Source organism: Lontra canadensis, unplaced genomic scaffold, assembly GCF_010015895.1.
Source record: "Lontra canadensis isolate GAN:19392208 unplaced genomic scaffold, GSC_riverotter_1.0 scaffold43, whole genome shotgun sequence".
In the NCBI taxonomy this organism is placed as follows: domain Eukaryota; kingdom Metazoa; phylum Chordata; class Mammalia; order Carnivora; family Mustelidae; genus Lontra; species Lontra canadensis.
The window spans coordinates 13,820,052-13,832,290 of NW_022631037.1; the positions used below are offsets into that span (position 1 = coordinate 13,820,052).

A 12,239-nucleotide genomic window follows, 5' to 3' on the forward strand; every position below is an offset into this window, starting at 1 on the left:
AGAATATGGCCAAAGTGATGGGAAATCACTCCTGTTGTTAGATTATAACTATGACTTCCATTTTGTTCTCACTCTTTCCCTGGTGCTTCTCCTGTGCTTCTCTGACAAAGTGTGCTAGGGGATCCACATGGCAAAGAAGTGAAGGCTGTCCTGGCCAACCTACAGTGAGGAGACGAAGTCTAGTCCAATAACCTTCAAGGAACTGAATCCTGACAATAACATGAGTGAGTTTGGAATTTGATCCTTCCCTAGTCAAACCTTCAGATAAGACCACAGTCTGGGTCAATACCTTGACTGCAGCTTCATAAGAAGCTGAGGACCCAAATAAGTTGTGCCTGTATTCCTGAGATAATAAATTTGTATTGTTTTAAACTGCTAAGGTTTGTTATATAGCAATCAATAACAATATAGATGTTTCTTATAAAATCAGACATAAATTTACCATACAACCCAGCAGTTTGACTTCTAGGTATCTACCCAAAAGAAATGAAAACTTATGTCCACACAAAGACTTGTACACAAATATTCATGGCAGGATCATAAAAGCCAAGAAAATGAAAATAGAAGGCCTACCATTTCACAAATTAATAAACAAAATGTATTTTATCAATACAGTAGAATACTGTTCAGAAATAAAGAGAAATGAAGTCCTGAAACATGCAACAACATGGACAAAGTTAAAAAAAAAAGAAATATGCTATGCAAGTGAAAGAAGCCATAAGCAAAAGATTATATACTATATCATTCCTTTTGGGGTGCCTGGGTGGCTCAGTGTGTTAAGCCTCTGCCTTCAGCTCTGGTCATGATCCCAGGGTCCTGGGATCAAGTCCCATCCAGCTCTCTGCTCAGCAGGAAGCCTGCCTCTCCCTCTCTTCCTGCCTGCCTCTCTACCTACTTCTGCCTACTTGTGATTTCTCTCTCTGTCAAATAAATAAATAAAAATATATTTATATATATTAAATATATAAGCATATATTTAATATATATAAGCATATATTTAATATATATAAATATATATTATATATAAATATATGTTATATATAATATATAACTATATATTATAAATAAATAAATAAATATTTTAAAAACAAAACAAACAACAACAAAAAAACCTATATCATTCCTTTTATACGAGATGTCTAGCAATGGTAAATCTATAGAGACAGAAGTCAGATTAGAGGTTGCCTGGGGCTGGGAGTAAGAATGGGGATTCACAGCAGACCAGAGATTTTTTTAGGATGATAGAAATGTTCCAAAACAGTGCTAATTGCACAATTCTGTAAATTTACAAAAAATCCTTGACTTGAACACTTAAAGGTATGTGAATTAAAGCTGTTAAGGGAAAAAACTCAATAAGTATTAAAAAAAAAAACCCAAAACCAGGGCATCTGGGTGGCTCAGTGGGTTAAGCCTCTGCCTTCGGCTCAGGTCATGATCTCAGGGTCCTGGGATCCAGCCCCGCATCGGGCTCTCTGCTCAGCAGGGAGCCTGCTCCCCCCACAAATGCCTCTCTGCCTACATGTGATTGCTCTCTCTGTCAAATAAATGAATACAAATATTTAAAAAAAAACCAACACAACTGATATTTAGCGACACTGATACCGACTCTGTCTTAAGAGGGTAGAGTTTACTCATTTACCAACTATTACAAGAAGCATTGTGACAAGTATAGCTTTTGATCTACGATTGAGCCTTTATGACAAATCCTCATGAGACTATCTTTGACCCCTTTTGTTCCCATGTAACTAAAATCATGTCCTTTTCACAGAAATTAATAAGTGTTGTGTTAAAAAAAACAAGGTGCATCTGTTACTTGGCAGTAGGGAAGACTTCTAAACCAACTCGAAGAGTTGGCCTCATAGGACATTTCTCATACTTAATTATTTTATTATCAACTTCAGAGAACACCTAAGTAACTACTGATTTTGCTATTTTCCTAAGTTGTGCTAGAATCCATAAAGATCCAGATTTTCTAATTACATTATTTCTTTATCATATTTTGTACTTTTATGTCTTTTTATGTTTTCATGTCTCACTTTCTATTCTGTTAATAATTTAGTGCCTTACTAGGCTATGACTATTAATCAATGAGCACTATTCCTGACCTACAAGTCAGCAGTAGTATAAAATCACATGGGGAAGCTCTCTGAGGGTTTACTCAGTGATATGAGAGTTTAGTTCTCCCATGAGAAAAGAAAAAATAAAGAAATATCTTTTTTATATCACCTCAGAGACAGAACTAGTACAACCTGAAGTATTAGACCCAGAAAATTAAGATGATTGTAAGGAACAGTTCATAACAAAATGCCAGAAATAGTCCTGGGCTCCCAGCAATTAAGGGACGTAATAAAGGGACAGTAAATTGTGTCCAAATTTTGATGAATGAGAAGTATGGCCATAAGCTTAGACTGACTTAAGAGAAGCTAATAAAGAGCCTTTCCTGTTTTCTCTAGGGCTGCTATGAACTTCCTTAAGGGTAACAAAGGCATGACTAGGATTTCTGCTTCTGTAGACGCAGGTGCAAGAAAGCCTGGTTCTAACAAATCCTGTCAATGTTTTTAATGCCACCAGACTGACTAATAGAGCGAAATATCTATCACGATCCCATTTTTACTTATTCACTTGACATAATTAATCTATTAAGCGTAAGGTCACAAATTATTTTTAATTATTAAACCATTGGTCTCCATATGTTACTGTTTAGACAGCATCACCCCCTGCAGAATAGAGTTTTCAAGACTGTCATTTCTACAGCCTCAAATCTAGATCCAATTGCAGTCAGTTAAAAAGCAGATTTCAACCACACAGCTGAATGAGAAAACATCTGGACCTAACCAGTCAGAATGAGAAAGGTCACATGTTAAATCCAGATAATCTTGTTTATTGGTGTTTGAAGGTTATACACCAAGGGCTGGATTACCAGGGTCCTCCTTTAGGCTTGGCTCTGACATCTTCACTCATCTGCTGTATGTGTGACACTTTAAAATCCAAAGCTTTCAAACTACTGTGCTGTCAGTCACCTCCAAATATAATCTTCCTAATTCTAAGCCTGAATACTACATCAACCTATTATTAGACTGCTGAGTATTAGGTGCTAAATTAGATGCCATATAACAGAATCATCAGGGGTAAATGCTGTCTATCTATTCTTTTAAAAACTGTTTTCAGAATTTCCATCTGGAATTTTTCTAAGGATGAAGCATCTGTAACTTTCTTTATCAAAATTAAGAAAAAGGCCTTTGATTTACCCAGAAATAAAATCAAAAGTTTGCCCTACGATAGCTTTCAGGTTAGTGAAGAAAGGAGGATTATGCCTATTTCATGATTTTTTATAATAAGTATATGTTATTTTACATACATACAGAGCCGACCCAAAATTCTTTATGTTGGAAGCCGTTCTATAGACCATTACATATGGAACTATTATAAAAACAACAAAGTCTAGAAGCTGTAAGACCTTATACACTTTGGTCAGAGCTTTTTAATCTTTTGAGTTATGGACTTCTATGAGAACTGTACTCTTGGCCCAGATAAAATGCACACATGCCCATAAACACAATATTTCATATAGCTTTGAGAGATTTCCCAAACCTTGAGATTTCAGGTTGAGAATCTTTGTATTAGGCCTTTAAATAGGCTGAGGCTTAAACTGAAGGCTCCTCTGTGCTACATTGTCTATACTTTATATGACAGGGGTTGGTCTTCAAATTATTGGCTCAAGTACCCTAAAAAGAATTTTCAAAAAGTTATGTTTCTCCCTTATACACAGCAGACATTAAGTGGAAATCAAGTTGATATCTACAATTTTTCATCATAGTTTAAACATTTTCTAAACAAATACAAATTTTGTTTACTATAAATAATAATGATTTAAACTGTTAATGCACTCTTTGAAATGTATCCAATGAAATATAAATATTAGTAATTTGATTTACTCCATCATAAATTTAAAAATATATAAATCAGCTTTTTTTAAAAAATTAGAAAATTTCTCCCTGAACTTCTAAATCCATTTCACTTTCCCCATAGAACTTCATCCTTAGGTACTGTTTAAAGATTTATTTATGAGAGACAGAGAGAGAGTGCATGCACATACACGCACATACACCCCTCTGCACTTACGTGCATGCAACTGGGGGGAAAGAGAGATGCTCATGCAGACTCCCTAAAGAGCACCAAGCCCTACATGGGGCTCCATCTCACAACCCTGAGACCATGACCTGAGCCGAAATCAAGAATTGGATGTTTAACTGATTGAGTCACCCAGGAGCCCCCTTACATACTGTTCTTTTATTTTTGTTTTTATTTATTTATTTTTAAAAGATTTTATTATTTATTTGACAGAGATGACAAGCAGGCAGAGAGGTGGGAAGCAGGCTCCCTGCTGAGCATAGAGCCCAATGCGGGGCTCGATCCCAGGACCCCGGGATCCTGACCCGAGCCGAAGGCAGAAGTTTTAACCCTCTTAGCCACCCAGGCACCCCACATACTGTTCTTTTATGCCTGAATCTTTATTGCTCATCCTATCATACTTTTCTACAGCAACAACAATATATGTATGTATTAATAAAAATATTTGTTAATATGAAGTGCTAGGGGTAGAAAAATTTCTTCTGGATTGAGTTATTATAATTATTAGCATATAATTGATTAAAACCATATAGGTATGTTACAAATCTTTATCAATAATTATTAAATATAAAAAGTAAATTTGTTGGGAATGTATCTTTTCAAGATTTTATTTTATTTATTTGAGAGACAGAGAGAGAAAGAGATAGAGAGAGCATGAGAGGAGAGAAGTCAGAGGGAGAAGCAGACTCCCTGCTGAGCAGGGAGCCCAATGTGGGACTTGATCCTGGGACTCCAGTATCATGACCTGAGCCGAAGGCAGTTGCCCAACCAACTGAGCCACCCAGGCGCCCCGGCAATGTATCTTTTAATGAGATGGATGGAGCAGGAAGGATTTACAAAAGTTTGATTAACGAAGTTATCTAATTGATCCTTTAGGTGGCATCTTGGAAGTATTTACACATTAGGGCAAAGAGTAAGGTTTGGGATAGGTGAATGATGTGTCCTTCTTTTATAAGAAGGATAATTGTGAAGGATAATGAGAAGGATCATTGTGAATGGGGAGATGGGGAAGAAGAACCTTAACTATAGCAGTCTTACAAGGCAGATCAGATTTAGGAAAGAGAACATACTGAAGTTGAAACCCTGGAAATTGATTCACTTAAAATTATCCACACCCACTTAATCCTTGAAAAGTCTTCCCATATCTCAGTTTGATGGCTAAAAGAGACCCAGTGCCAAAATGTACTCACATGTGCTTCCTTACTCTGCTTAACTGACTGACAGTCATTTAGTGAGCACTTAGAACAATGCAGGGGGTGAATGGATAAATGAATGGCTGGATGGTAAGGCAGAAAGAAAAATGGACAGATACTAAGTATTAACTATATACCCCAAATTCTGGCATAAAAGAATAGTAACACTGAAAAAGATTCTACCCTCGCCATGTTGTCAACTCTTTGGTAGACAAAGTACAGTAAGACCCTGTCACAATGCAATATGTATAAAATTGGATATAACAAGATTGGTGATGAACTTGCACTTACAGGAGCAAGTTAAAATTCTTATGTTATGGGATTCAGAAAGAAGTAACTGACTCATGATTACTTGGGACATTTTAAGTTTAAGGTATGGTCAGTTGTGTCTAGTCTAAACCTCACTGTTATTGCTTTGTGCTTTTTGTAACCGTATCTACCAAAAAAACTTCTATTATTTCATTAGCTTTATAGTAATGTGATCCTCATACTTTAAAGATAAAATGTACTTTTCTCATCTCCAACACTGTTTTCCTTCACGCAATTTACCAAAGAAAAAAGAAAAAGGTCCCCTCTGACAAATTATGAAAAATGATGAGCTAGGGAGGCAGAACAGGATTTCATTCAGTCCTCAGTCCGGTGGTGTGCTGGTAAGTGCTCAAAAACCAACTCAGAGTTGGGGGAAGGGCTTATTTGTAGCATTTGCTGATGTCAGTGGTATAAATACCACGGCTGAATTCAAGCTACCAACGTGAAGCCAGCCGGCTGACAAAATTCCTGAAAGTTTAATAAGCGATTATGAGCTGACTCTGGCACATCACTGGGATTCCTCACTTATTCCTCAGCAGGGTGCCTTCCTGTGATTACCAAATTGCACCAGAGTACACAATGGCCCAGGTCACCATGCCTGGTGCCAAACTTAGTTTGAGAAGCTCAACTTGCAAGGCAAGATCAGATGCTATGAGAATTATCAGGCACACATGGGTGTTTCATGCACACAGCTAAACAAGGACCGGAATTTACATTTTATTTCACACCTTGTTTCTATTCCAAGGAGGTGCAAACACTATTGCTCCACAGTTTAAAAAAAACACAAAAGAAAGGGGGAAGGAGTCTTCAAGGACCTACTAAGGAGAGTGAGCAGATCTATTTTTCTGTCAACCATTACAATTACCCATTCCTCCTTCGCAGATGCCAAATATTTTCCTATTAAGTTCCTTTTAGTTCACTGTGCTACACAGCTTGGTTAAAAAAAAAAAAAAAAAAAAGAATCCAGAGATGTTTTTTGTTAAAAAGATTCACGGAGGTGTTCTGTCACCAAAAGTACGTACCCGTTTGACACAGTAGAAACGGTAAAGCCTCTGCCCATTGTGAGCACTTACAGAAATCCCCTGTGAGTGAACTTATGCAGCAAAGCACTGCTGATTTTGTAAGATAACCCCTGCATCCCATGAGCGACAGGTCTTGATCTGGGCTTGAGAGATGTAATATTTTGATAAAAAACGGCACTTCCTTTTGAAGCATATATTTGCGTGTGCTGAGCAGTACCACTGGAACCTCAGTGAGCGCCTAGGCGAGGCTCACTTGGTCTCTCCCAGCTCGCTCCAGCCATAGACCCCTCCTTCACACATCTAAATGTAGCAGTAATTAGCATCCATAAACCACAAATGTGGCTTGGGTTTTCTGCCCCCCCTTTCAGAAGCATCAAAGTAGTTTTTATTTCTCATGAGCGCAAAAATGTTGTACACCTCTGAAGAGACTGAGACTTTGACATGGAAAGCTACTGAAGACAGGAGCTGTATCTCCTGAGGTGGGAAGAATTTTTTTTCAGCAGACTTTCTAATTAAGTTTTTTATCTTTGATCTAAGGTATCATAATAGAAAATAACACAATACAAATAATTAAAAAGCAATCTATTTCACCTATTTATTTCAGGCATATTTGATAGCTGTAAAGATTAGAGAGAGAAAAAGTATAGTCTATTGAAGTGTCTCCCCAAAATTCATGTTTGCCAAGAAATTGAGAATGACTTTTGTAGATATTATTAGGTAAGATGAGATCACACTGGATTAGGGTGGGCCCTTAATCCAATGATTGCTCTCTGTATAAGAAAAGAAGAAGAAGGCCCTTGAAGGAGATGGAGGTTGGAGTCACACTGCCACAAGTCAAGAACACCAAGGGTTGCTGGGAGCCAGCAGAAGCTAGACAGAAGCAAGGCAGGATCCTCCTAGAGCCCTTAGAGGGAGCATCGTCATGCTGACATCCTGATTTGAGACTTCTGACCTCTAGCCCTGATGTCCAGTGGCTTTTATTTTATTGTGTTCCTTGGGGAACATGGGGCCCATACAAGCAATAGGGATATTCTTTCTTACAGTAGGTTATAAATATTTCTTTAACTTCTGCTTTTGACCTTATGGTATCTCAATGACATCTTAGGTCCAACACAAAGGTCCCAATGTCCTTTGTATTCAGTGAAGTGCCTATGGTACCCCTGCACTCATCAAATTGCTAAACAAAATAAAAAAACTTGGAGATCCCTGGTTATTTCCTACTGTTCAAGATTAGTCTGATGAGGGTTGTGGTTGGTCACCACTGAGAAGAGAATAATAATGTTCATAGGAGTCAATGGCCAGGCTTGAAAAAGAACTCTGAACCTCTTCATTTCTTGTGTTTTTAATCCACTTAGATTACATCACTTTATAGGGTAGGTATTTTTACAAAGATATAAATGTAGGCTATTAGGACTCTTTTTTCCAAAAAGCTTATAATGTAATGGGATGAAAGTTTGTCATACACAGTTTCAAACACAGTATAATTAGGTGCTTAAGCAAGTACTAATTAAACACACTCCAAAAACTCAGCCCTAAGACTACACTTGGGAGCTGAGATAGTACAAGGAGGTCTCATGGAGGAAATAAACTTGAATTGATGTAAATATCTCCAGTGTATTAGTCTATTAGATTTAAATTTTCAAGAAGAAAGGATGAACCAACTAAAACCAACTAAGAGGTAACACATTTAATCCACAGTTCATTTTATTTGTGACCAATTACTTTACATAAGGAGCTAATCTATGTATAAGATAAACAAAGCTGTTAGTGATATATATTTTTCTCTTTACAAAATAATAGCGTTAGACTCCCCATTGATGTTCTTTTGAAATATTTATGTGATCATTGTTCTTTCAAGGAGCAAAAACATTCTTAACTCATCACACAAATGTGTACGTCAGGCCAAGAGTCAGCAAACTATGATCTAAAGGACAAATCTGACTCACTGCCTGCTTTTGTACATAAAGTTACTGGTATACATATGGCCATGCACACTCATTTATATATCTTCTATGCTGTTTTACACTACAATAGCAGAGTTGAGATGCAGCAACAGAGATCATTTGGTCACAAAGCCCAAGATATTTGCCATCTGGCCCGTTACAGAAAAAAATTGCCAACTCCTGCACTAAGCTCATAGGAATATATAGTTTAAAAAAAAAATCACCTCTGGGTCGTGAGTTGGAGCCCCACATTAGGCCTGGGGATTACTTAACACAACAAAAACTCTAAAAAACGGTCAATATCCGGATGGTAGGAAACAAGTGAATTTATGTTAAATGTTAGTATCTTTTAGAAGTTTTTTTTTTTCTGAATATTTTTTGTTTCTCATGCAATACTTCTAGTTGGGTAAACACTTTTTCCCTCTAAAAAATTTAGTTTTCTTTCCATAAGAGAAAAATAAAGTGAGCACTTTTAATCTTCTATAAACAATTTTCTAAAAGCTGGAAACTTAGTAAGATACAGATGACATTTCATTTTCTTTAACATATAAATCAGACATGATTACAATTATTCTGAGTTTAAAACATTCTAGGACAGATCTTAATTTCTAAAACTTTTTGGAGAACTTAAAAAAAATGCTTTCATTAAACTTAAATAGAATAGGATACTCTAAAGCATGCTTTTAGATAGCTAAATTTCCTTTAAAGGTATAATTCTAGTTATCTTTTCTTAAAAGATTTTTATTTATTTGAGAGAGAGAGAGAATGAGCAGTAGGGAAGGGCCCAAGGAGGGAGAGAGGAAGAGAGAGAAAAGCAGACTCTCTGCTGAGCAGGAAACCCAATGAAGGGCCTGATCCCAGGATCTGGAAATCATGACCTGAGCTGCTTAACTGACTGAGCCACCCAGGCACCCCTAAGTCTAATTATCTTTGAAAGTATAATCCTAACTAGTTTTAATGTTTCCCTATGCTGAATGTGACAGTAGTACCTTATTATGCAGCAGACATAACTTCTTCCAGGTAATGCTACTTTCCTTTTAAAAAATATATATATTTATTTGAGAGAGAGAGAGAGCGAGAGCATGAGAAGGGGGAGGATCAGAGGGAGAAGCACACTCCTCACTGAACAGGGAGCCTGACTCGGGACTGGATCCCAGGATTCCAGGATCATGACCTGAGCTGAAAGCCGTTGCTTAACCAACTGAGTCATCCAGGTGCCCCAATGCTACTTTTCAGTTCTATTATTTTACAGTTTAGCATGTATAACTTGTATCTACTGATCATATTTTATCCTTTTAAAAAGTAGAGTCCTGGTAACAATCTTTCCAAGGTATATGACCCAGATTAAGTGCCAACATTAATAGTAATCAGTTTGGAGCTTAATTGTGAAATAAAGGATTAATCTTTTAATGCTAATGTCAGCCTGTTCATTTTTTTTTTTTTAAGATTTATTTAATTTAGAGAGAGAGTGTAAGTGGGGGGAGGGAAAAAGGGAAAGGGAGAGAATCTCAAGCAGACTCCCAACTGACCACAGAGCTGGAGCCCAACTTGGGGCCTGATCTTGCAACCCTGAGATAATGACCTGAGTAGAAATCAAGAGTCGGATGCTTAACCAACTGAGCCCCCCAAGTGTCCCTCCTTTCTTTTTAAATCAGGGTTAGTGGAAAAAGCCATTTCTTCTGTTTTTCCCAAATTATTTAGAATGACTGATTATATCTTCTAGTCTCTACCAAGAAATGTTACAACACTCTTAGATCCCTAACAACTGGGAAAAATACACTGATACTCCATTCATCAACTGACATAGAATTGGAGGTAAGGAGATAGAAATGACATTGGAAGCTATAACAGTCAAAGATGATCCAAAATGAGTGGACCACAGAGGCTGAATGTTTCTTTTTTCTCCTTGGATGTACTCCTGGAACAGGGTCAAAATGCAGAGGCCTGGAATCTATTGTATGGATTCCTACGGAAGTGCTATATCACATGGGTTTTTACAATATTTCTTTTAAATTCCTATTATTGAATGGAATTGTTTGGTTTTTTGTTGTTATTGTTTATATTTGAGTATTTATTGATTTATTTATTTTAAAGATTTTATTTATTGATTTGAGAAAGAGTGCACAAGCCGGGGCAGGGGGTGTGGGGCAGAGGCAGAAGGAGAGAATGAAGCAGACTCCCCACCAAGCAGGAAACCCAATGTGGGACTTAATTCCAGGACCCTGGGATCATGATCTGAGCCGAAGGGAGATGCTCAACTAACTGAGCCACCCAGGCATCCCAATATATTCATCTGAGTATTTAATCTGGTACTCACTTCAGCAGGAAGTATACTAAAATTGGAATGATTGAGTATTTAATTTGTTGTGTTTTTTTTCTGACCACCTGAAAACATAAAATACATAGGCTACTTCTGAATCCAGAGTGACTTCTAACATAATTATAAATTTCCAGACCAAAGGTCCAAACATAAACTTAATGGCATCACCTATCAAAACTCAGAAACCCTAACTCAGAAAAATGCAAGCCAAAGGCACAGTTATCATTTGCTTCATTATGAGTGTGACTCCATGGATAGCATCTTCAAGAGGTTGCATGAAGCTGGTAGAACATTGTATGCCTTTCCTCAGCACAAATGACCACATCCTGTGCCAGGCAGCATTTTTCGTCTCTGTGGTTAAGAACTGGTACAAATGAATGTATAGCTAGGCAGAGCTGGAATATTAGTTGAAGCTGTGATTTGAATCTCAGAAGTTTTAGACATAGAACTATATTTCTTGGTCCCTTAAGAATCTAAAACAAAAGAAAAAGATCTTGAGAAGGCCAAGTACTATTCTAAGTGTTGTAAATACCTAGCAGTGAAAAAGCCCAAGATCCTGGCTTATAAAAGATAAAGACAATAAAGAAATAAATAAAACTCCAAAATTATCCATGGTAAGTGCCATGCAGAGAATTAAAATAGGGAATGTGTTAAAATAGTGACTGGGTTGTCAGGGAAAATCTTTTGAAAAAATGACATCTAAGATGAGATCTGAATGACATTCATAAAGTAATAGTGATCAGATTTATCAACATAAATATTAGCATAAAATGTGTGCAATGTTAATATAAATATAGTGCTCAGAATTCACAAAAAAGCCTAAAAGTATTCCATAGTGCTGACAAAGACTATCTTTGGGTGGTAGGGAGAGAGATAAGTTTTTCTTTTTTCATTCTATGAACTTTCTAAAAGGTGGTAAAATATTAAGCCATACTTCGTCTTTGTCCCCTGTTCCTGACAGAGTTCCTAAAATCCTTGGAATTTCCTAAGGGATAGGAATGTCTTTTGTTATTCATAACGAGCTCCATTCAATCACACCTGAGTTTACACTAATGAACTTAGGGTGGGGCTTCTAGATAACCTCAGGATGCGACATCACCTATCACTGGATCACTGCTAAGACAAAGTGATTAAGGTTTAAGGGTTTCAGCTCCAACCACCAACCTCTGGGAGGGGGAACGGGGACTGGAGATTGAGCTCTATGAAAACTTTTGAACAATGAGATTCAGAGAGTTTCTGGATTGGTGGACACATCAAGAGGATGGAGGGTTGTGTGCCCAGAGAGGGCATGGAGCTCTCATGAAGTTGTATCCTTTATAAT

General features: G+C 37.1%; 1 protein-coding gene across 2 annotated transcripts in view; it reads right to left on the reverse strand.

Annotated features, from left to right (window-relative positions):
- IKZF3 (IKAROS family zinc finger 3) overlaps positions 1-12,239 on the reverse strand; it is an 83,198-nt gene that overhangs the window by 37,372 nt on the left and 33,587 nt on the right. The window lies entirely within an intron of this gene.